The sequence below is a fragment of the Mastigoproctus giganteus genome, chromosome 7 (genome assembly GCF_048544385.1).
Source record: "Mastigoproctus giganteus isolate SK-2022 chromosome 7, ASM4854438v1, whole genome shotgun sequence".
Lineage (NCBI taxonomy): Eukaryota > Metazoa > Arthropoda > Arachnida > Uropygi > Thelyphonidae > Mastigoproctus > Mastigoproctus giganteus.
The window spans coordinates 7,955,909-7,979,699 of record NC_143581.1 but is presented as its reverse complement, the minus strand read 5'-3'; the positions used below and the strand labels follow the sequence as shown (position 1 = coordinate 7,979,699).

Sequence of the window (23,791 nt, the reverse complement as noted above, 5' to 3'; positions counted from 1 at the left end):
TAGCAGTTAAAGTGGATGCAATGCTGTTTTTCTCAAGAACTGTTGGTAATTAAGGAACAGGATTTTGTAATATGTGGGCATTAAAATGCAACAAATATAAAAAAGAAAGTATTTTTTCTGAGTCACTCAGGAAGAGAAACTAATGAAATCGTTACGATCTATTGTGAAATATTAAAGTTATTAAAATCATTTACCATCCTCCTAATATGTATAATGCGATTCGTAGATTAAAATCCATCAGTGTCTAGTCATCCATGCATTTATGAAGAAGTCAGTTGCAAAGTTTTATCAAAATATGGAAACTCGCTATGTATGTCTGTTACTGTAGTAACCATTGATGTACATTAATTTCAACCTCTTCATTGTCAGATCTTCACATCTTGGTCATCCTCAAGATGTGAAGACTGCAGCAGAGAGTTTTTTGAATGTGCTTAGCCCACTGATGAGGAGCACTGCTGATCGGCTTGGAAATATGCTGCCACAACGGGAGTATTTCCGAATTCACTTGGTGCATGGATCGATGATCATGAATGGTGCGAGATGAGCTGAGATTTGTTTGTGCTCCTAAACTTGGAGTTCCTCTTTCAGAGGAACAGCTATTTCTTGTAAATTCGCAGTATATGTGTACAGTGCATTATCTTTAACTAGGCTTCAAATTTTTCAACACTCTTAATAATATAAAAGATATTTCCAGTTATTCCTCATTTTTCTCCATTGGGACTACTTTTTATAGTCTGAAAGGCAGATGGCCTCTGACGTACCATAACAAAGGTCATCCTAATGCATAACCTGCACATTGAGTTGTATGAACAGCTATCAGATCCAGTTTCTCGGTTTCGTATTTGTACAGAAGCTATGGAAGGGAGGGTGGAAGATGATATGTTCCAGTGATCAATAACGCCACAGATCGTGCATCCAATTCCAAAACAGAAACGATACTTTGCCCCAAGACAGAAAACCCGATGACACAGCTTAAGGCGAACCTGTCTAGATGTAGAGCGTCTCTTAGGTGTTAACTGTAGCCTATATTAATACCGTGCCAAGCTAAAGAGGTCGCTACGTGACGCTTACCACAGGAATCTGCTTATTAAAGGTCACTGTGCTAAGTTCAAATGAGGAAGGCATCCGAAAAAAAGTTTATCGCACTCAACAGGTTGCTTATTTTATTTTATTATGATGTTTTTGAAGCGTCACTTTTGGCAGATTAAGCTATTCTACCTTTGACCCCCATACTGGGGAGGAAACAACGAGGGTAGGATGTTTCTGACGAGATCGTCTTGTCTACATTTTGGTTGGAGTACGTTCAAGTTACAGGAATGTGTGTAATCATCAATTGGAGCTGGTTTTCCAAGCGCAAGTTTTGACCAAACTGGAAAGTAATTTGTACAAATTACTTTCCTACAAAGCAAGCTGATTTCTGACATTATCTTCGTATTAAAATAAGGACTCGTAAAACAAAAGGAATGTGGTTGGCCTGCATATAGAGTGTGAAAACGAAGGGAAAAGCTACACTGCCTGAATGGACTCAGGCAGTGTAGTTTTTCATCCCACAAACAGACAATCTCATAATCGAATTTAAAAATCCTGAAATGGCAACCATCCTACGAGATCGTGGGGATTATTTATAACTCTAAATCACAAGATGAAGGTTTACAAGTCAGTCAGAAATATGGTACTTCACCACTTTTTGAATATGGTACTTTCACCCCAGAAATATAGTACTTCACAACTTTTTTTTCCAAAAGTAGCCGAACTACAAAAAAAGATATCTGCGCAAAAAACTGCAGAAATTTTTATTCATGTTTTGATGTATGCTCCTGCCTAAAAGTTTGGAATCACTTTTCATTCTTCTTAATTTTTCAGTTTTTATTAAAATAGGACCAACTTGTTTACCAATTTTTATTAAAATTTTTCTATTATGCATAAAAATCAAAAAACCTGAATAACATTTAAGAAATTTCTAGAATATCCGAGAAAGGTGTAGAAGACTGAATGTGAGAGGACATTGTAGAAGATTCCTGGATGTGGTAGAACGTTGTAGGTGATCCTAGAATATTCTAGAAAGTGGTAGTTCGAATATTACACAAGATTGTAGATGATTCAAGAGTTTTTGGTGTAAGTTTTGCGTGTTTCGCGATAAACATGACAAGAAATGAAGAACTGAGTGTTGAAAAAAGAAGTGCTATTATAACTCTGTATGAAGAAAGTTATTCAATGAAAAGTATTGGCAAAAAACTTGGTGTTTCATTTAAAGGAGTACAAACTACCATTCGGCAATTCAAGGAGACTGGAAGTTTAAAGGACAATCCAGGAAACGACCGCTTCAGGACGAATGGAAGCATAAGATAAGACCATAACACCGATTTCTAAATTCAATCGACGAATTACTGCACCTGAAATTTGAGCTGCGTTCAACAGGAACAGAGAAACTCCGGTGTCTATATCCACTGTAAAACTTCGTCTTAAACAAGCAGGACTTTGTGGTCGTGTAGCGGTCCGAAAACCTTTATTAAAATCGAAAGAAACCTTGGCCTAACGCTAACAGCCATCAACATTGGACAACTGAAGAGTGGAAAAACGTATTGTGGACGGATGAATCCAAATTTGAAATTTTTGGATCCCAGCGTAGAGTTTACGTGAGACGATCAATGGAAGGTGGTAGTTCCATTACGATCTATGGTTGCTTTTGTTTTTCTGGAGTGGGTGACATCGTCAGAATTGAAGAAATTTAAAAAAAAAGAAAACTATAAAAACATTCTTGAACATAATGCAATATCCTCTGGATTTCGACTCTGTGGAAGAAACTATATTTCAACAAGACCCAAAGCACAGTTCTAAGCTGTACAGGGACTTTCTAGCAACTAAACAGGAGGGTGTATTGCAAATAATGGTATTAATCCTAATAGAGCTGTTATGGGACCATCTAGACCATCAAGTCCGTGAAGTCTGCCCTTCTTCACAAAATTTATGTTAGTGAAAACAATATTATAACATTAATTGTTAGAATGCCAAGTCTGTCTAAGGCAATGATAAAATCTTGTGGAGATTATTTTGATGGAAAAACCAGTTTAGTTGTTAATATTAATCATTTCAATATTTTTTCTGTAAATTTTTAAAATCTTAATAATCTTAAAATACTTTGTAGTATTTATATTAAACCTTACCTTGTTAGCTAATTTAAAAAAAAACATTAACAAAAACTGTTTACTAACTCTGTGATTCCAAACTTTTAGACAGGAGTGTATACAATATTTATATTTAAATTATTTACAATTAATCTATCTGGAATTGTTGAAAAACGATTCCAGAGGATAATTTCTACCGACAACGTTTTCTCAATGTAATTGCTTTCCCTGTTAACCACCATTCAGAGAAACTGAACCAAAAAATCATTCTTTTCTGCTGATATTCGCATTTTTTCTTTTTCTTTCTATCTTGCGGGTTCCTTATGCGTCCCAGCTGATGCTGCCGAGGGAGATAGCCGTCTCTGCGCTATCGTTTGGCGTCAAGTTTCACCGCAGGCCAGCTGAACATTTTTGCACTCGCTCCTTCATTAAAAGATCCGCAATACGTGAAGCTGTGGTATGTTCGATACCACCAGGCCACCGACCGCATGTGATGTTTATGGTTTGTTCAAAACGCTCTTATTTCTGCCTTGGAACTTTACACCGCTGTTGAAAGTAAGCTGACGATTTGCCTTAAGGCGCAGTTTTCCCTTTAACTCATTTTCGGGATCTCTGTTCATGACACGAATAAAGAAAGTTCGGATTATATGTTGCCCTAGACATCTCCACCGACTTGGAGCAGCGTATTTTCCATCGAAATGTATGGTCAGGACATAATGGAAATGCCACATCAAGTTGGAAGACGCTAAATTCTGTGAAGAAAATTTTTAGTTTAGCACCGACTATCCGAACTTCGATAATCCGAACCAGCCAAGGAACACAGCGCCACCAAAATGCGTTCTGAATATATAATTTTATTTTAAATTAGTTAAAATATTTTTAACCCCAAATATGAAGTGCCTGGTGGTAAACCCCAATTATTCTCTTTCAAGACCATCATTTCCTTTTAAAAACTGTTATACTGTAGTTTATTAATGGCGTGGGAAAGTGGTTGGTGGTATTCTTGTTTCTGACTGTGTACGAAAATTGTACACTGGATGAAAAACTATCGTGGGAACGTGGATACAATAATGCATTCGGTATTATTTAAAAAGAATAGTTACCTCTGTATTCTGGTCTGGTTGTTTTTTTGTTATCTGTACTTTCATTGAGGGAAATGCATCCTCTCGTGCTGATCATTGTGTTATGGAAATGTGTGGGCGCGAGCTCTGTTCATCAGTGACAAAACTGACAACATTAAACAACGGAAGAGCATGCAGATGGTGACAATCTGGAGACTGAATAGGGATGCTTTAAAGAAAATTATAGAAGAAATTGGCTCTTACAGGGATTGTAAGAGGCCTTGGTCGTTGATGCTCCTAAAACTGTACAACAACAACAACAACCCGGTATGGGCAGTTGTGGAAAAGCAAGGTTAGGATTAATATTTCGAAATAAACAGCTAACAAAAGAGGAATGGGGAACTTTAAAATCTTAAAAGTGGAAAGAATAAGACCAGGACAGCTAGCTGGTAATGAACCTAGCTCTACAATTATCTTAGATTTCCTCACAGAGGGTCAGTTCGTTCTGAATGTCATATCCATATCACAATGCAATACCATGAAGGCATCTAAAGTATCGAGTCCCAACACATGGTTGTGATAATCTTCTTCAATTGACATTTATAGGTCGACTATGAAGATTCAAAATGAGTAGAATCAAAATGAGTAGAACCTGGATTAGATTCTAATCCAGGAAGTAGTTCCTGGATGTGTAAACCTGGATGTGTAAACCTGGACAAAAAACTAATGGTAGAAGAGAATGGACAACTTTAAAAAGAATTTAAGGATGTTAGGCAGCCGGACATCTTAATGTGTAGCAAATACTGCTACTTTAGAACGCCTCCACTTGGGGTGTTTTGAGTAGAGCATTGGAATTTAGCGGTTTCAAAGACGCTGCCAGCTGGAAGGCTGTAGGAAAATGGGTGAGTTTCGTTGGTATTCTTATGTATAATTACATCAAAAAGTGAAAACTGATGGAAATGTGTGTGCTGCAGGAGCGCTGTAGTGGTGTGAGGGTGCTAGCTGGTAATGAAGCAGATATATATTGGGGATGGAAGAGAGAGAGGTTTAATTGAAAAGGTGTAGAATTCCGTCATGAAGAGAAAGGGGAATTAACCAGGGTGCGTGAGGGAGGGGGAGTATTGTTGTAACTTATAGCCAACAATACCACTATGGGCAATATTGAGGTCAAGGACAAAATAAAATAGCTGAAATTACGCTATTTAAATAGTTAAATTTAAAGTTAATTTAAAAAGTTAAATTTAAAGTTAATTTAAATAGTTAAACAAGGTCAGTATAATATGGTTCCTACAATAATACGATCGCAACTTCGTGACAGAATATCTATAAACGCTATTGGGGAGCTTTTTTCGGTTTGGTTTAGTTATTTTCATCTCAAAAAAACAACAAAAAAAAACAATGAAAATTCCTTATGGAGTGACGGGATTTCAACCTTACCTTTTCGCTGCTATGTATAAGGGACAGTTGAGTGGAAGAAGACAGCGAATGGTTATAAATGGGCACCACTCTTCTTGGACTAATGTTAGTGGCGTAGTGTATTCTTCCATCAGTTTGCTTAGGACGAAAAATCAAAGTTTCTGTGAGAAAAAAAAAAAAAAAAAAAACAAGCGACCCTCGTCTGAGACCGACTAATTGGGCCACATTATGAAAAAGCCCCCAAAAAAATCCCCTCAACGCTGACCGAATTCCTTTCTTCCTGGTATGGGAGAATGGTGATTTTAACCACTGCGCTACCACGATTTTTCTATTGTATAAAGCAAATGTCAAAACCACATTTTGAAATTTGCATACAGCCTTGGAGAAAAGATGGAAAAAAAGCGTCAAGATTGGCTAAGTACACAAAGTTTTTTTATGAAGAGAGACTTCAGTTCTGTAATTACTGTTTGGAATGGAGACAAGTAGAGGCTGACATGATCGATGTTTAAAGGAATGACTGCGTGGGTAGCACAGTTGGTATAATCACCGTCCTCCCCCACATTGTGTGGAAAAGACCTGAGTTCAAATCTCATCAATGACGGGAGGAATTTTTATGGGTCTTTTTCACAACGTGGCAAAGGTAACATGGCGAGGGTGACATGATTTTTTATCTCAGGAACTCAGGTTTTCACCCCAGCAAACAGGAAACCGACCACAGAAAGCATGCAATTTACAGACATTATATACGGCGCAATATAGCCTAAGTTGCTGATGAGCCAAAATCCCAACAACATGTTAAGGGATTTAAGTAATTTTGTGTCTGAAGGAAGGTTGTTCAAGAACAAAAGTAGAAAATATAAACGAGCAAGAAGAAGATAGAGTTCTATGAATGGATGCTGACTAGGGTGATTGACCGTTGGAATAAACTCCTAACCACTCTTGTGGAGGTTGAACGTTCACCTAAATTTAAGCATGGGGCAGATATAAATAAAGGGAGTGAAAGAAGTGAATACTGCACTCAATCTTTTTAATATACTCTTTATTATTTTGGCTGATGCTACGTAAGCTACCTTCCTTCCATCATTTTACTAATACTAATAAGTTTCTGACATGTGAAAGTCCTCAAGGATTTTTTTTTATTATATAGGCGGCACGTACTTTTTTTTGGTAGGGAGTGTACACTGTAAGTGAAATTTGACTAACAGAGAAATCCAATCGGAAAAACGAAGCACAGTTAATGAAAACATTTCTGTTAAAAGCAAATAGTGATAGAAAAGACAAATACGACAAGGATGGGGGGAAGGGGTTAAGTCAATGCCGTATATTACCAAACGAAGGATCTAAATACGCCTGCCAAGTTCGTAAGAAAAAAAGATTAAGCTGATGCGACAGACGAAGGCTTTGCCTTCCGATGGGAAGATTAATCGTAAAAGGATTCCATTCGGAGGAAAGATAAAATAAAAAAGAAGGAATGAAAAGGGGAAAAAAAAGAAGAAGGAATGAAAAGATTCAGATGTGCCACCGCAGGAAGACTTAAAGCATAATGCGAGAACGTGCTCGTAAAGGAACTGCCATCACTAGCAGAGGTGTTCACGCTGACCTACATTCAAGGCGCTGAAGGTGATTTTAGAGAGAAAAAAAAAAAAAAAGAAGGGAAAACAGAAAGAGAGAGAGAGAGAGAAATCGCTATTTTCTTATAAGACTTTCGCTTTCTTAAGAATCTCTCTTTCTCGAGTTTCGGAAGGGCGTGCCACGGAAAAGCCAGTGTGAACAAAATTAGGGGGCGGAACCACTGTCGGTCGTTTCGTAACAGGTGAATGGTATTAAAGCACTCTCCAATTGTCTGTGAAGTGGGTGGACAACACTTCCGTGGTCTAATGGGGGAATGGGGGGATCTATCAACTGCGTTTCTTAGCCACGTCGTTAAGCGATGACTGTCTGGATGTTAATTAGGCGGTCGGTGCACAACCAAGACATTAATGGGGGCGGCCGTAAAATATTGCAATAAGAGCACTGCTTGTTGGTTGATGTACAACCGAACGAGAAAAACATTTAATGGTTTTGATTTAGTACGGTTTTTACTTGAGTTGGAATCATCTTATTTCTCAACAAGTCACGCTTGGTCTGGTACAAGCACGAAAAAAAAAAAATAATAATAATCACCTGAAATGTGGAGCCCGCATGAAATAGTGAACGCGATACTTGGAATATGGGAGACTGCGCGTCATTAAAATCGAAAACTAAATTAATTTGATATTTGTTGTTGTTATTGTAGGAGCATCAGCAACTAGGGCTTTATTGCTCCGTGTATACTAAATTGTGTTCTGAAGACCATTTTCTGTTTATTGGATGAAAAACCATCCTATCCTCGCCTGAGACCGACTAACTTGGCCACATTGTGAAAAAGGTCCATAAAAATTCCTCACGTGAACGACAAGACTCGAACTCTGGTCTTTTCCACCCGGATGGTGATTCTACCAACTGCCCATGAGGGTATTTGTATAAAGGTATTATAAAGTATTATAAATGTTTTTGTATTTTTTAAAATAGCAATTAAGAATTCGTTACTGAAAATGTGTTATTAGGTTTTTATCATTTAAAGTTACTCTGTAAATGAACCGCTTAAATTGATCTGTGAAAACGTTCAAGCTTTTCAAGTTGAATGAAGCTATTGTTTTAGATCTATTACTAATGAGACGTCTAAAAAGAAACTTGTAGTCAATAATTTGAAAGCTTTGGGCTTTATGGTAATGTCCTTCCCTGCCATAAAGCTTATTCAACAACTCGACGAGATTTCTGCAAATAGTACCCCTACGGCGGAATCTGTCAAGTGGATACAAACTGTTTTAACCTTATCCTCTTTAGTCTGGTCCTTCGAACTTATATCCCAGGCCCAAACTGATGCCGTGCCTATCCATAACGACCAGCCCAGAATGACCAAAAGAATTTAAAACCCCAATTAATCAACGTTCCAGTGGACAAATTTCTATTTGAAAAATATCTTTGGAACTCTCTTATAAATCTTTCTCTGCAAATTTCGCTGGCTTTTGCAATGGAGTTTCCTTATTAAAACTGCAATGTCTAAGATTTATGTAATTAGGCATCATTCCTTTATCAAATCTTCAGTGAAAAATTAATACATACCCATTATGAAATAAGAAAACGGTCTATTGAACGTACCTAGATGCCCAAATTCGCAACATCCTTAATTGCTAAAATCAGAAGATGGACCTTCTTCACGCTGTTGTCCTGGACATATCCGTTGCATACGATTCAGTTTAATCCCTCCTTTATATACTTGAACAATTCTTTCTAATCAGAGACCATGTCTTTTCCTTCACTGAACCCATTCTATGAAGCATATCAAGTTATTAACCAAGGACTCCCTGAATGGATCCCGAAAAGGGGGGGGGGGGGTTCCTTATCAATCCTGCTCTTTGCTGCCGTTTTTATTATTATACCTTTTATTTATTTTTTTTTTTTTTTAATAAAAACCCGGGATTTTTCTCCTATACTGATCATGGCCCTTCAACTTGAAATTCCCATCATCTTTAGCTCAAGAGACAGTAAGTGTTTCCTTTGCCATCGCAAACTTTAATAATTAACTTACCTCCAACCCAAAAGTGAATTCAGATAAAACTCAATACAACTTCCCACTAGCGCCGACACCCTCTCCTCTGCCAGTTCTTGTCCAAGATCAGTTATAAGTCAGCCATAGCATGATTTTACTTCCAGAAACTCGGGAGTTGTGTTTACAGAATACACGTTGATGTGCCTAAAAATCGTACAGCAACCAACCAACCATAAGGTGCTATATAGATAAAAAAATAAAATAAAATATCTCCAGGTATGTGAGGCGGGCTTTGTTAAATGGTTACTTCTGCCAATCGATTATGGAATTCGAATCTCCAGGTATGTTCAAGCAACTGATAACATCCTTGCCACGACCCATGCAAGTCATTCTACGAAAACATGGAAGCCCAACTCGATGGTCCTATTTCATTCCTCCTATTGGGTGATTTAACCTTCTGATGGAAGGTGGTGACAGGAAACACTTTGATGAGGAGAGAAATGGCAGGATCCAATTACAGGTTGATCATGAACTTTACTGGAGATCAGAAGGAGGATTAGAAAGAACTAGATTTTCTGGGGATGCATTTAGATGGCGGTCTTGATTCTAATAATTGGGGATGGCATCAAAATGAAGAATTTAAGAGGGTGACCGCTGAGTTAAAAGTTTACTTTTCTTCTTCTGAATATTAAAAATAGAAGTAAATTAAAAATACACTCTATATTTATAAACTGTCACATTTCCACTTCAGTGACCAGAATGAAATGGTGCAACGGAAGATACACTCACGTGTATTTGCCTCCACCTAGATGACGCGGGTGCCATCTGCGTGGAGTCAAACCCACGCAAACCCAAATAAGACTGAAGCTGATAATAAAGAAAATACCACAGGCAAGCAGCCATGTGACGCGGCCCCGCATTAGCATGCTGACTATATTGTGTAAAGAAACAAAACAAGATGCTGCAATTAGGAACAACTGTTGGGAGATCAATGTCTTGTATGAAAGGGAAAAAACTTTTCTCCAGCAAACTTTGGTTTGCTTGGTACATTTAGAACAAGGACAAAAGTCCTGCTAGTTTCGTTGGAAATATAACGAAATAATTTTCCTCAAAAACAACGCGAAAGTTGTCAGTTGTCCTTGAACGCGATGTTAATAATCGAAAAAAAAAAAGTTGAACACAGTTGGTACCATGCGGAACTAAAGGAGAGAAAGAACTTCGGGGATTTTTTGCACATTGACAGCATTAGTTTGTGTCCCGAATTAATCTCCAGTTGTCAAACAATTCCCAAAAGTAATCAGCTGCTACTAAAATTTTAAAAACAAGGAAACACGCAAATGAAAAACCAACTATTTAGGTCACATAACCTTCTGGGAGATGCCGAAATACGTTGGGCATGCTTTTAAATACTCTAAAAGCATGCATTAAAAGTCAGGGCGTTACCAAATAGGAATGGTTAATTTTGATGCGTTTAAGTGTGCATTAGTATAACGAATTCTGAAGCGTTTTTGGTTGGTAATGAAATGTTCTTCCAAACACCCTAACAGAAACACTTCCGTTTAAGTAGCATTTAGTATAAATTGCTCTCATGACACCCCCAACTGTTAATTAAATGACAATACATCACGATCGAGAATAAAAGCTTCATCTTGCCCGTAACCAAGTTATACAGGGTTTCATAGTTTCTATTATGTGGGATGAAAAATCTGGCAAGACAGGACGAAAAACTGTGCTTCATGATCTTCGTTGCCTTGGCGGAAATTCGAAAACAAAGAGAGAAAGAAACCTTTGAAGAAAATGGATCTATGGACAAAATGTTTATTTTGTCCATAAGCCATCGGGTTTTCTGTTTACGGGATTAAAAATCCATGATTCCAAGAGAAAAACTATCTCGGTGGTCAAAATAGCCCATAGAATAAGTTTCTCGAGGCCCGACTTGAATTTAGTTTAATTTCGGTTGACGATGAACTGAGCCCAGATCATTTCCAGACAGTATTAGTATTAGTAACGGCCGCATGGTGCAAGAAAGCCTATGGCTTATGCTGCACCAGCCAAAAAGTATGAGAGCATCAATCATCTGATTATGAAATTCTTGGCTTTCATTTCACTGTTTAGGTAATAACGCAACCATTCTCTTTAGTTAACATCAATTTAAGATTTTTGGCCTATTGGACGATTTTCTCAATTGTTTTATGGTCCATATTTTTTTACTTTCATTGGAATGGATTCGGCATACGACAGTCAAATCTCCTTGTAATTCCACAGCCAATATGGGTCTCTTAAGCTTTTATAACCATTTTATAACCAGCGATTATAACCATCATGTTAGCTGCGGGGGCTTTTTGAACGAGTCCCTTTCTCATGTGTGGTGTACCAAGATTTTAATTTTTTGGGTTTTAATTCGTGTTGTAATAGTAGCTCGAAGATAAATTATGTACAGTACATGAACAAGTAGGCCTATTTATTATCAGAATCATGCTGAATTTAGAAAATTATACAAAAGGGTGTTCTTATGACGGATTTAAGATTATTCAGAGGAGGAGGATTAACCAGGTGCTCTACAGCTTCAGTTGATCCCGCTTTATCTCATGAAGTCTATACTCAACTACATGGAACAAGGAAACGCCGCTCTCGCTGACAAGATGATATTTCGAAATTTACGTAGTACTATTCGAAAAAAAGGCAGACCAAGTGAAAAGGCAAGCTTCATTGTTTTCAATCGAATTTCAATCAATTTTCCAAGAAGTTAAATCAAATTTCGTCCTGAAAACTTTATGCCATGTCTTCCTACGCTGGAATACACGTTTATGACGAATGTTGAATGTAGTATTTTCTTTCATTATGCAAATTATTCGGAAAAATTAATTTCGACATCATCTTGGACAATGAAGATTGTGCTGTATATTGTGGTAGGTAGGCCAATATCTCAATTCTTTAGAAAATAGTGCAGACCCGTCCTCTTAAACGTTCAATGTCATGGGGGGTTAATATGCCAAGGGAATTTGCAACTAGAAGACTAATGGCCCCTCTCCCAAACAAATGGCAGCAGTTAAAAACTTGTCTGACTCTGGTTGAATATGTTTTCGCTCGCCAATCCCCGTTCAGTTATAACACACGAACTTGCAGTACTCGATATAGATTTGAAGTTCGAGCTACCTTTACTTGCTACCTTAAATTATGATCAAATGGTCAATCCTGATTTCAGAGGGACCATCAATTGATCCCAATCTGTCTCCTGAAATCCAGAGACATATCCATAAGTTTGAGTCTGATGGTACGATTATGTTATGGAAATTCTCGAGACGATCCCAGAGTAGGTTGTAGGGTTTTTAGGAGCATCAGCAACTGAGGCCATATTGCTCCATGTATATTTTCTGTAAATTGCGTGTGTTCTGAGGTCGATAATCTGTTTGCTGGACGAAAAACCTGAGTTTCTGGGAGAAAAAAACCATGCTAACCACCATCACCTGAGACCGACTAACCCTGTCACGTTTTGAAAAAGCCCATAAAAATTCCTCTCGTCATCGACCGGGCTTGAACTCATGTCTTTTCCACCCGGTGTGAGGAGAATGGTGATCTAACCAACTGTGCAACCAACGAGAGCCCCAGTGTAGGATTGGAATTAGCTTTTGTAAAGAGAGTACCGTTTGTTTTACTATTGGTGTTAATGAGGGAGGAAGAAAACGGACGTACTAGTGTGTCTTTGTTACCATGGAATTATTATGAAACTGCATCATTCTTACATGGATTATTGTGCAAATGGAAATCGAGATGGCTTTAGTTTTTGCTCTTCAAGGAAGCTGCCACTTGCTGTCGACCTTGTTCTTTGTGCCTGAGAAAGGAATCGCTTCTTTCCATTAGAAGCGAGAAACCAGCAGGCACGTGTGACGGTTTTGGTGGGCCTGTACTTACTGAAACTGCGTGTAACGTCATCGATATATCACCTGACCAGGGAACCATAAAGTGTTCGCGCCGTGCGGGTAGTTTATTTTTATGTGAACCAACACGAGTCTGTTTTCTCTGTGTGCGTAGATGTGGGTGGCGACTTCCAAGATATCAATTACCCAGGATTCATTTTTTTATTTCGTCGAAATTCTACACCTCAGGATAGGGAGAGAATCTTTCATACAGAAGTTTTACTGTTTTTTAACGCCCGAGTGAATGAGGTGTGGTTCAAGCTTTACTGAACTGCCATTGAGGTGTTTCAGAATCTATTACATCAAGGAATCCTAACGTTTCATCCCCTCCCCCACCACCTTCAGTACTTTGCAAACGCATTCAGGCGTTTATTTTTTGTAACAGTCGTGTATTTGGCAAGTACAAAAAATGTGGAGGAAATACAGAGGTATGGTTGCCTAACAACCATCAAATAAAAACAGGATTTACATCTCAATAACATCGTATGACATCCACAATCAAATGAACTTACACAAACTCATCCATACCGATTTATTCGTGACCAAGCCATTCTGACATATTCATTGAATTATAGACATTGGATTATAGTTATCAAAATTACTTGGTTACATAATCTGATAGAAAAGGAATTAAAAATTGTGAGCATTTTGAATCCTCCTGTACTTAATTTAAATAATAGCATTTTCCTTGGATTGTTTTTAATTAATAATCGTGTGGTGTGCAGTTTCTTTTAACACCGCAGTACGTGATATTTCTGACATCACATTTATCTCACCAGTTCATTCCGAATACTTTTATACCTTACAATCTTCTGTTGAAGGTCCTGTCCGCACGAAATCCATACGAGGCGCACGCAACCCGATGTCGTTAGTGGCAATGCACCAAGATGCTGCTATTGTTTGACCAAGAGGAATAATGCACTCTTCTTGATGATCTATCCTCACGTACTGAGAGTACAAGCACTCTGTCCTCTGCCCCTCGCATGTGTTTGACATGCTACGCTGCAGCAGGTGTTCCACAAATGAGGACCTTGACCCCGCTTGTCCGCATTAGATGTTGAGTGGAATGCGAGGGGGAGGCGAAAGAGTTATTGCAAAGGGATTTCCTGTTAGATGGTCGGATAAAGTAAACCACTGGCTTTTTGCATGCCAGATAGTAAGTTTTCTGTCTATAGTTGAAGCTGTCTGAGGTTGCTAACTAGGTTGTCATATACTTTTGTCAAGCTTAGGACTATAGAAAATATTTTAAAATTCTAAATAAACAACTCCCAGAAATGAGAGGGGCGAAGTTGAATATGTACGAGGCTGGTGGGTTGAAAAGTTTTGAACCCAATATAGATGGCAAAGGTTTTCGTGAAAGAAAATATTACCAATCTGGTGCTGTGACTCTTGTGTTCACAGAAAACTTCAAATTTGCACATGGTGTTCGAAAAGTCTGGAACCAATATGATTTACAATACATATGCTTACTCTCATTTATAATATGTGTTCAACGTGTCCACCCTGACTTTCCACCCATTTTCTCAGCCGGTGTACCATGTTTGTTTGGATTCTTCTCAGCATATTAGGATGGACGATCAGGATCATCCTCGGTCAGATGATGCAGGTTTTAAGAAACTTGGGCAATTTTAACTATTGATTATTGTATAATTGCCAGGGGGTGCTGAATTGCCGTTTTTTGGATAGTTCTGCATTTCGAATACTTTCTGTGTGAAGGATGTAGTTTATAGTTTTCCTCTTTTATGATAAACAGCTGTTCTCCCCTGGGAAGGGGATCAATCTGTGCTATTAGCTGTGTTCTGGGGATGTCATATATTATACATCCATATAGAATATGTGCAAGGTCTTCATTCTCGCCACAGGTGCAGTTTGGGTCATCAATCAGCCCTAAGGAGGTTAGTTTCGCTTTTAGGGAGCCGTTACCTGTCAGTATAAATGTTGCAAAAAAGTCCAGGGGCATACCACTAAGGTGGCTTTGGGCTAACAATTGCCATCAATGGCAGAAACCTTTTGGTAACCAGACTTCTGGTTTCCTGCTCCCACTTTGTTTGCCAGAGCTCGTGGAGTTTTGTGGCTATTCTTTTTCTTTCCGAATTGAAGGTGTTAGCTTTATCAAGGGCTATCCCCAGAAATTCTGTGGGTATGCACTTTTTAAGTCTATAATACAAGCCTCTTTTGGCTACCTCCAGGTAAAGTGGGAGAGCTCCGGCCAGCAACTGTAGCGCAGGTGTGCTTGCTGTGCGCAGGGTCGTTGCGACCCTATTATGTCGCCAGTAAGCTTTATAGGACATGTACTGAGATGAGAAAGCATGTACAGGAAAGGGATTGAGGGGTAGATGTGTGGAAAGAGAACTGTTGGGAGAAGGAGAATTGGAAAGATGGATTGGATGATAAGAGGAAATTACGCAGGCATTAAAAGTATAACACAAAATAGAGAAACATGGCGCCATTGGAGTCCTGAACCTGCCTGATGGCAGAGAACTTGAAGAAAAAGAAGATTTTATAACAGAAAATATAAACATAAAACACGTATCTAAATAAGCAACTTAACGTGTCTGCAATTTCATGTACTGTATTTATTTCAAATCAATTATTTGCCTGCCATGTTGAATACTGGTAAATGATGGAAATCGCGTTGAGCATCTGATTGAGCCACTGTCTTGTTGCGAAGAGCTGTGCAGAGGAAACCCAATGTGTCAATTATGTGTGTTTGTTGGGGTTATGTGCTTATTGAACAATCAGCATTCTACTTTAAAAAACAAAAATTGTTTCCTGATTGCTCGCCCTTGTGAACAGCACAGTTGGTATGATCGCCGTCCTCCCCACAAAAGACCTGAGTTCGAATCCCGTTTATGACATGAGGAATTTTTATGGGCCTTTTTCACAACGTGGCCGAGTTAGTCGATCTCAGGAGAGGGTAGCACGGTTTTTCTCCCGGAACCTCGGGTTTTTCATCCAGAAAACAGAAAATCAACCACAGAACACACGCAATTTACAGGCAATACACAGAGCAATATGGTTGCCGATGCTCCTAACACCCTACTACAACGTCAACGTCCTGATTGCTCCGCATTACTTAGATAAAAAAGTACTTCCCGATAGCAAGGTCCTAACACCTCATCAAAAACTACTAACCCCACTTCAAAAACTTGTACTGAGTCCTTCATAACGCAGGTCATGGTCTTGCGCAACTGTAACGCCCTACATAGTAAAATGATTGATTCCCTCCCCCCCCCATTTTCCGAAACGGTTGAAGGGACAATCTGAAAACAACTTTACGTACAATCAACTCTCATTTCTTGAAATGCCTTAAAGCATTTCATTGTATAAAACAAACCCTTGTTCAGTTGGATATGCTGTTTAGGGAGAAGAGGGCGAGGGGTTATTAAAATCAGCTCTCATCCCTGCATCTCATTAAGGGCCGTCAACTACAGTTGCTTTGTACAAAGGTTAAGGCATTTTAAGTTAAGAGAACAATCAGTCAAGAGCAGAAATGATTACACGGGACATTTTTCATTAGATGGATGGCATCATTTGAGTTTGATGAGACAATAAGTCAAATATCTGACTCTGTAGTAAGAGACACTCCATCTTTCTTGACAGTTAAGTGCTAATTCTTCTACTACATTAGCTCGGTGAGGTCTAGATATTTTTATGCACGTGTATAGTCAGAGTTTGTGGTGATTATAAAAAACTTCGTGTGTGTGGTTTGGATTACGATAATACTACACTGCTTGACAAAATTAACAGAACACGTAGAAAACGTGGTGTAACTCGTGCAGCTTGTGATGAAGAGGGACAAAATTTGTTATGGTGGTGTACCATAGAATAACGATGAAATAAGGAGACAGCCAGAAATTTCGGACAGGTATGAGGGACCTTAATAGGGGGGGGGGGTATAAGAATTACCAAAAAGGTCACATTTAAAGTCGATACAAGACGTTGGAAAATATGGTCTGACATCAGTGCTGCCTATGGTTCCTTCCAACGGCTAAACAGGCCTGACAGCGGTGAACCATTCTCGATATAAGGATATCTATAAGATTCTGTGGCAACGAATCCCGTTCTTCCACCAGCACAGACCTTAGCCCACCAAGTGACTGAGGAGTTGGCTGTTGGCGTGCAATGCGACCCAAGTGTGTCCCACACATGCTCCATCAGATTTAAGTCTAGAGATTGTGCTGGCCAGGGCAGTCGTCGGATATCTTCAGTTTCAAGATATTCTTCCACCACTTGAGCTCTATGTGCAGTGGCGTTGTCGTGCATAAAAACAAAATCTGGGCCAACCGCACCCCAAAAAAATCGTACATTGTCTCGGTACCTCTGTCCAGTTACGGTACCCATATCAAAAACATGAAGACAGGTGCAGCGGTCATTATTCCTCCCCACAGGAGAACAGCAAATACTGTAAGCGTCCCTTTCTCTGATGTTGGAGGGATGGTATCGCATTCCTCGTTGACTCCAGATAAAATAACGTCTAGAATCTGTTTTTAGGCTAAAACGGCCACTCCTATTTTATTGTGAACAGTGTCTACAGTGACACTGTTCACAAATATAACTATTCGCTGATTTCAATAAAGATATTAATATTCATGAAAAACATTTTGTTCTATTAATTTTGTCGAGTAGTGTAGTTTATTAAATTCGATATTTAGTTGAGTAATTTTCGCTGTGCAGACAGAAATTCTTATTCTTTTGAGGCGAACTACATTCTGTTCAGTTCAAGAAAAGACTTTTACTTTCGCTTTTCTTTAAATATTCCAGCGCTTTTCAAGGTACCTCGCAGAGCTTCTAGAAGTGACATGGCAGACATTTTTATTGGAAGCAAGTTTGAGAAAGTTAGTTGCTCTGTAAAGGATCATTAGTCCCTAGAAATACCGTAATACTTTTTCCAAACTCGCTCATCCGTCATTTTGATGGCAGTGACATGCAGTATTGCTGTCTCAGCGGATGTGGCCCACTTTTGGATGTCTCCAGTACTTTTTGAACTTAATAGAGTTGAACAGAGAAAACTATTCATCTTATGTTTCACGGTAAATGCTACCTGTGTACGTCGTGGATTCAACCCTTTCTTTTCTTCCATTCTTCGCAGTCATCGTCAGATGCTAAGCTTTTGTAGAAAGCCAGGAATAATTTTGGACTAATAGTATCAAAAGTTCTAACAGTGAAAGAAAAAGGAAAGGGGGGGCTAAGGGAAATGGCCCTTTCAAATCAGAATTTCTTAGAAGGAAAACAGACTTCCTCTTCAGCTGTTTTCGACATCGAATGAATAATTCAGAAGTGGGATTGAGTAGTCACTCTTATAACGCATTTGCTTATTGCGTGGGCCATGTATTTGTGGGACTAATTGGGCTAGGACTTGCAGCAGAATTCCACGGGTGTACTCCATTTTCGTTTTTCAGTAATTAGCCATTTGAAAAGATTCATTTTTAAAGATCCTCGCAAGTAATTGCCAACAAAAAATGTGAATGGTACAAACTTTATACTGCAGATGCTCCAGAAATCCCACCCTACTTTTCGTTTGGGATTTGGACTATATCAGTAGATAAACATTTTGAGAACAGATAAAGGTGACAAAATGAGACTTCTACCAATCGTTCTGATGCCTGACAAATACTAATCTTTGATACTTACCATTGTCCTAAACTCCTGCTTTAGTTCTTGGGAATGTTGTCAGGTTTCTTATTAGCGTTGGTGCGTGTACTTGGTATAAGAAAGCACCAGTGGAACAAACACCTGAGGTCAAATCGTCCGGAAAAATATTCGAAGTGGGGAAGGTCAAATAACGGACCCTAGGAGGAGGAGGCGGTTAACCTTATAGATACCATATTGTTTTATCTGGTCCCCGTATTTAAAAATAAAAAATGGGTGAAGGCTAAAAGTGCGCTATATGACATAGAGCACGCGGAAAGTGACAGTCTCCACGAGACCTTCGATTAACGGAACGGTCTGTCACCGAGCGAGTTAGCGTTCCAACGCAAGAGGTCAACATCTGGATTGTGACCTGGATGCCGACAATCGATACAGTTTATTGACGTCGAACAACGAAAACTGGTCCGATTTAGAAGGCGGGAAATTGTGAGGTTTTTTTCTTGTTGGGCGTTTGTTTGAGCATTTTATGTAGGGTTGCTTACCCTTTCATCCTTGACGAGGGGTATATAATACGCTCGTGCTTCGGAAGGGTATATCAGTTCTCTCTCCTCTGCGAACAGATTCATATCCAGCCATGATCGCTAAGGTTGTCATCGTGTGTGCCCTGGTGGCCAGCGCAGTCGCCCATCTCGGTGGGGTCAGCCAGTCCTCTCGGAAACAAGACGACTTCGGCAACTACGCCTTCGCCTATCAGATCAAGGATGGTCACGGAGCCACCAATGGACGTGCTGAGAGTGGCAGTGCCCACGGTCCCGTTGTGGGCTCTTACAATCTAGGTGACATCGACGGTCGGGCTCGCCGGGTCGAGTACGTCGCCGACAAAGCTGGTTTCCGTGCAGTGGTGAAGACCAACGAACCCGGCACAGCTCACAGCCTTCCAGCAGCTGCTGTTGTCGACTCGCCTTACCATGGAAACTTCGCAGGAGGTTACTCCGTCAAGCTCGTACATGCTGCTCCAGTTGCTGTCGGTTACGGAGTCGGAGGAGGATACGGTGGTGGCTACGGAGCAGGCGGCTATGGAGGTGGTTATGGAGGTGGAGAAGGTGGTTATGGGGGTGGTTATGGAGGTGGTTATGGAGCAGGAGGATATGGAGGTGGTTATGGAGCAGGCCACTACTAAATGTAAACCCTCCTGTGAAACCGTTAATCTCGATGGAAACTCATGGGCCCCCCCTTCCGTGTGTTCTTTTCCTGCGAGTACGAACTGTTTTGTGTTAATGAAACGTTCCTCCTAGGCTCTTGGGAAAGAGTGGCTTGATGTGTTGCCACTCCAGCTGCTTTTTATGTAAATAGTAGAATATTCTTGTATAATACGTTGTACAAGCCAATAAAATATGTTTCATGGGAACCTTCTGTGTGTCGATTCTTTTTTCTTGGTGTAGTTTAGGTCTGAGTTAGAAACAAAGATTAGAAGTAAGCCAAGTAAGGGGCAACATACCACGAATCATGATACTGTGCAACTGACAGTACTAATGCGATTTTAAAATCAAATGGTTGTGCCACTTGATACCCATTTAGAAGGGTCGGCTTTGGAGGGTCGATTGACAGAGAAACTCGGCCCTTTGAAATTGGCTTTAGAAACACAATTTGAAAATTTCAATTACAGTACTGGATTATCGTATCTAAATAACCCAACCAGTAGAAACCCAATGCCCATGTTGGTAGCACAGTTAGTAGACTCGCCGTCCTCCCCACATTGGGTGGAAAAAGCCTGGGCTCAAGTCTCGTCGATGGTGTGAGGAATTTTTATGGGCCTTTTTCACAAAGTGGCTGAGTTAGTCGGTCTCAGACGAGGACAGCAAAGTTTTTTCTCCAGAAACTAGTGTTTTTCGTCCAGCAAACAAAAAACTGACCACAGAACACACGCAGTTTACAGATAGTATACACAGAGCAATATGGCCTTAGCTACTGATGCTCCTAAAATACTACACTACTACTACTACTAGGAAACCCAATCCAACTGCTTTGAAAATATTCACTGATTATCAGACTGTGCAGTAAAATAATTAAAATAATAATAATATGTAATTATAAAAATTATAATAGATGTTGAAAATGTTGACCGGGTTGATTTTTTCTTCGCCTAGCAATGGTGTCCATTTTTTTTATTTTTTATTTTTTATGGGGAAACGCTAATTGCGAAACTTGTGAATATTTTCCTCCAATTCGGCTGAGGAATTTTGAACGATTTTCACGTACGATTCTGAACAAGAGTATAAACACACGCTCAGACTGTGAATATGGCATGATGGCTTCATCAGGAACAAATCGGTAAGGATGAGTTTGTGTAAATGCAGTATAACAACCGTTGCTCTGCATGCGGAGGACATAGTGGCATAGTGTTTTGTGGAAGGCACCACCACCAGTGGTTCCCCACATCTGTGCCATGGTACTTTGTGAAGAATTACAGAACCTCTATAAAAGCCAGAAAAGTGTAGTGTCTGGTTTGTGTCAGAATGGTTTTATGTTCTGTTGTTGTGTCTCTAGCTGCTTGGCTGCAGGGGCCCCTAGTGGAACCCCACGTTGTCCGCCACCACCACTGGGAGATGAGCCAGACTGCCTATTATGACTTTCTCCCCCATGATGAGCCAGACTGCCTATTATGCCCATGACTTTCTCCCTTTCACTGGGGGAGGAAGTCATGGGAGACAAATGCTTCCATGGGAGTGCCATATGAAGCCCGCATGGTAAGTATCAGTCCTAAACCCAGAAGGGTTAAATGACATCATAAAATCCCATGACGGAGAGCTCTTCGTCAGCAGATCTATTCGAGAGAGACGGCCCAAGTTTGCATTTTGTCAAGGTTTGCAGTTAAATCGCACCTGAATGAGAAGGAAGTATCCAGGTCAGCAAGAAGAGAATGGGAACATATCAAGTGATGACCCAGAGAAGCAGGATGGAACTTTATACGTGATTGGGGGCTGGTTGTTGGATGATATGGCGGAGAAATAAAGTATGGAGGAACAAAGTATGCGGAGGAACAAAACCACCAATGTGGTTTTGTAAGAATTCAATGTAGTTAACAAAATGAGAGAAATTAGTTAATTCATTCTGGGTTGTGTTCTGTGGTCGATTTGCTGTTTGCTGGACGAAAAAGTCAGTGCAGGGCAGACGGCCTGCAAGAGTAGCTCATGGTGTCTTGTCAATGATATATAGGACTTTTGCTAGTAGAGAAAAGGAGGTGATTATCCCTTTGTATAAGGCAATGGACAGGCCACACACCTTGAGTACTGCGTACAGGTCTGGAAGCCTCATTTTAGGAAGGATGTAGAGTTGCTTGAGCGAGTACAGAGAAGGGCAACAAGTTTGGTGAGGGGAACGAAGGGGTAGTCTTACCAAGAAAGGCTTAAGTTCTGCGAATTGCAGCGCCTGGAGACGGCACCTGCGAGGTGATCTGATTGAGGTGTATAAGGTCTTGAATGGGTTGAGCAGTCTCAATTCTGATGGGATTCTTCCTCTTGCTCAGATTACGAACCAGAGCGGGCATAGATTCAAATTGAGGAAAGATAGTTACAGAATAGATGTGAAAATTTGTCTTTAGCCAGCGGGTTGTTGACTGCTGGAACAAACTTCCATGTGTCGTTATGGAAGTTGATAGCTTAAATAAATTGAAGGAGGAACTGGACACGTTTAGTTTGGAGGGAATGGATGTGTGTAACGTTTTTTTTTTTTTTTTCTTGCATCAAATGTCGCTACTAATGCTAAAAATCCCTGTTTCCGGGAGAAAAAACCATGCTACCCTCGCCTGAGTCCGAATAACTCAGCCACGTTGTGAAAAAGGCCCATTAAAAATTCCTCATGTCATCGACATACTCGAACTCAGGTCAAAAACCCGACTATTCTACGAACTGGCTACCCACGAGGTGTCCTCGTGGGTAGCACCAGTTTTATTTTGTTTAAGCAATGACTGATAGCAAAATCAAACTTTTAAATTTAAAAGTACTATCATAGTTTTTCCGCTTTCTGTTCCTTCATCCCGATGATGCTTCCCCAAATTACAAATCCAGGAGGTGTTGCTGGTTGCAGCGTTAAAAAAAAAAAAAAAAAAAAAAAAGAATGAAAATGCTCAGAGTTTCCCAACATTTCCAAATAGTGCTAAGAGTTTTGTACGCAAATTACATCCCTGTAGATGGAAATGGTAAGAGGTTCTGCCTATTCCAGTATTCTCTCATAATACAGTCCATTTTGTATCCCTTCCAAACACAGAATTACGGTGGGGTAAGGAATAATTGCAAACGCATCGAAGGGAAGCTGGTGGAACAAAGTGAACAAGCCACGCGGGATGATCATCCGAAGGAGGGAGAAATTAGCTTATTTTGACTGTGAAGAATTAACGGTAGTTCTCTGACGGCGGCAGCAAAAGAACCAGGGTGGTGTTTTCGTATTTCCATTTGCCGTAATCATAGGTCAGACGATGTACGGTCATTTCATCCACGGAAGCTGTCAGTTGGGATAGAGCAGAACACGATCATGGCAACAAATGATACGCACTGTTGTTCCCAGCGTCTCGGTAGGTTGTTCCCCAAGCCCAGCGGGGTGTTATTACCTTATAATGTATGCTAGCGGTGGCTTACAGTTATCTGTTCCCTTGACAACGAACGCATAATGCTTCATCGTTCATGACTTGGCCGACTCCTTATTTGGACCCCCCTCATCGGGAGACAGTTTTGAGGGGTTTAATTTAGTTCGGTTTAAAGATGAACCTATTTAGGACGTCAGATGAACACAGATTCCATCTTACTGCATCAAATGTGCTATCCTATACCCCCCAATTACTGGGGTACTGCTATTTTCCTCTCCCTAACCATTTACGCATGTGCATTATGCCACAACACTCGCCATCTTTGTACAGGATTGTTTATAAACATGCACTGATTGTGATAGAGCGAAGGAAATTAGAGAAAATGTTCACAGTGCTGACAAGAGTACGGGGTTTTGGACAGTCGAAGATAAGGAATGTACGATGACAGAATAAGCGTCTGTTAATTGCACGCGCTCCGACAGTAATTACTCCCGGGAAAAGTGAGCCGATCGACTCTGATTTCTCAA

At 39.9% G+C, this 23,791-nt stretch overlaps 1 protein-coding gene and 1 pseudogene across 1 annotated transcript in view; both read left to right on the top strand.

The window, feature by feature from the left end:
• The window catches only part of LOC150082463 (CD109 antigen-like), a 424,736-nt gene that overhangs the window by 9,801 nt on the left and 391,144 nt on the right, over nt 1-23,791 (top strand). The window lies entirely within an intron of this gene.
• LOC150082465 (adult-specific rigid cuticular protein 15.7 pseudogene) lies at nt 19,317-19,862 on the top strand (annotated as a pseudogene).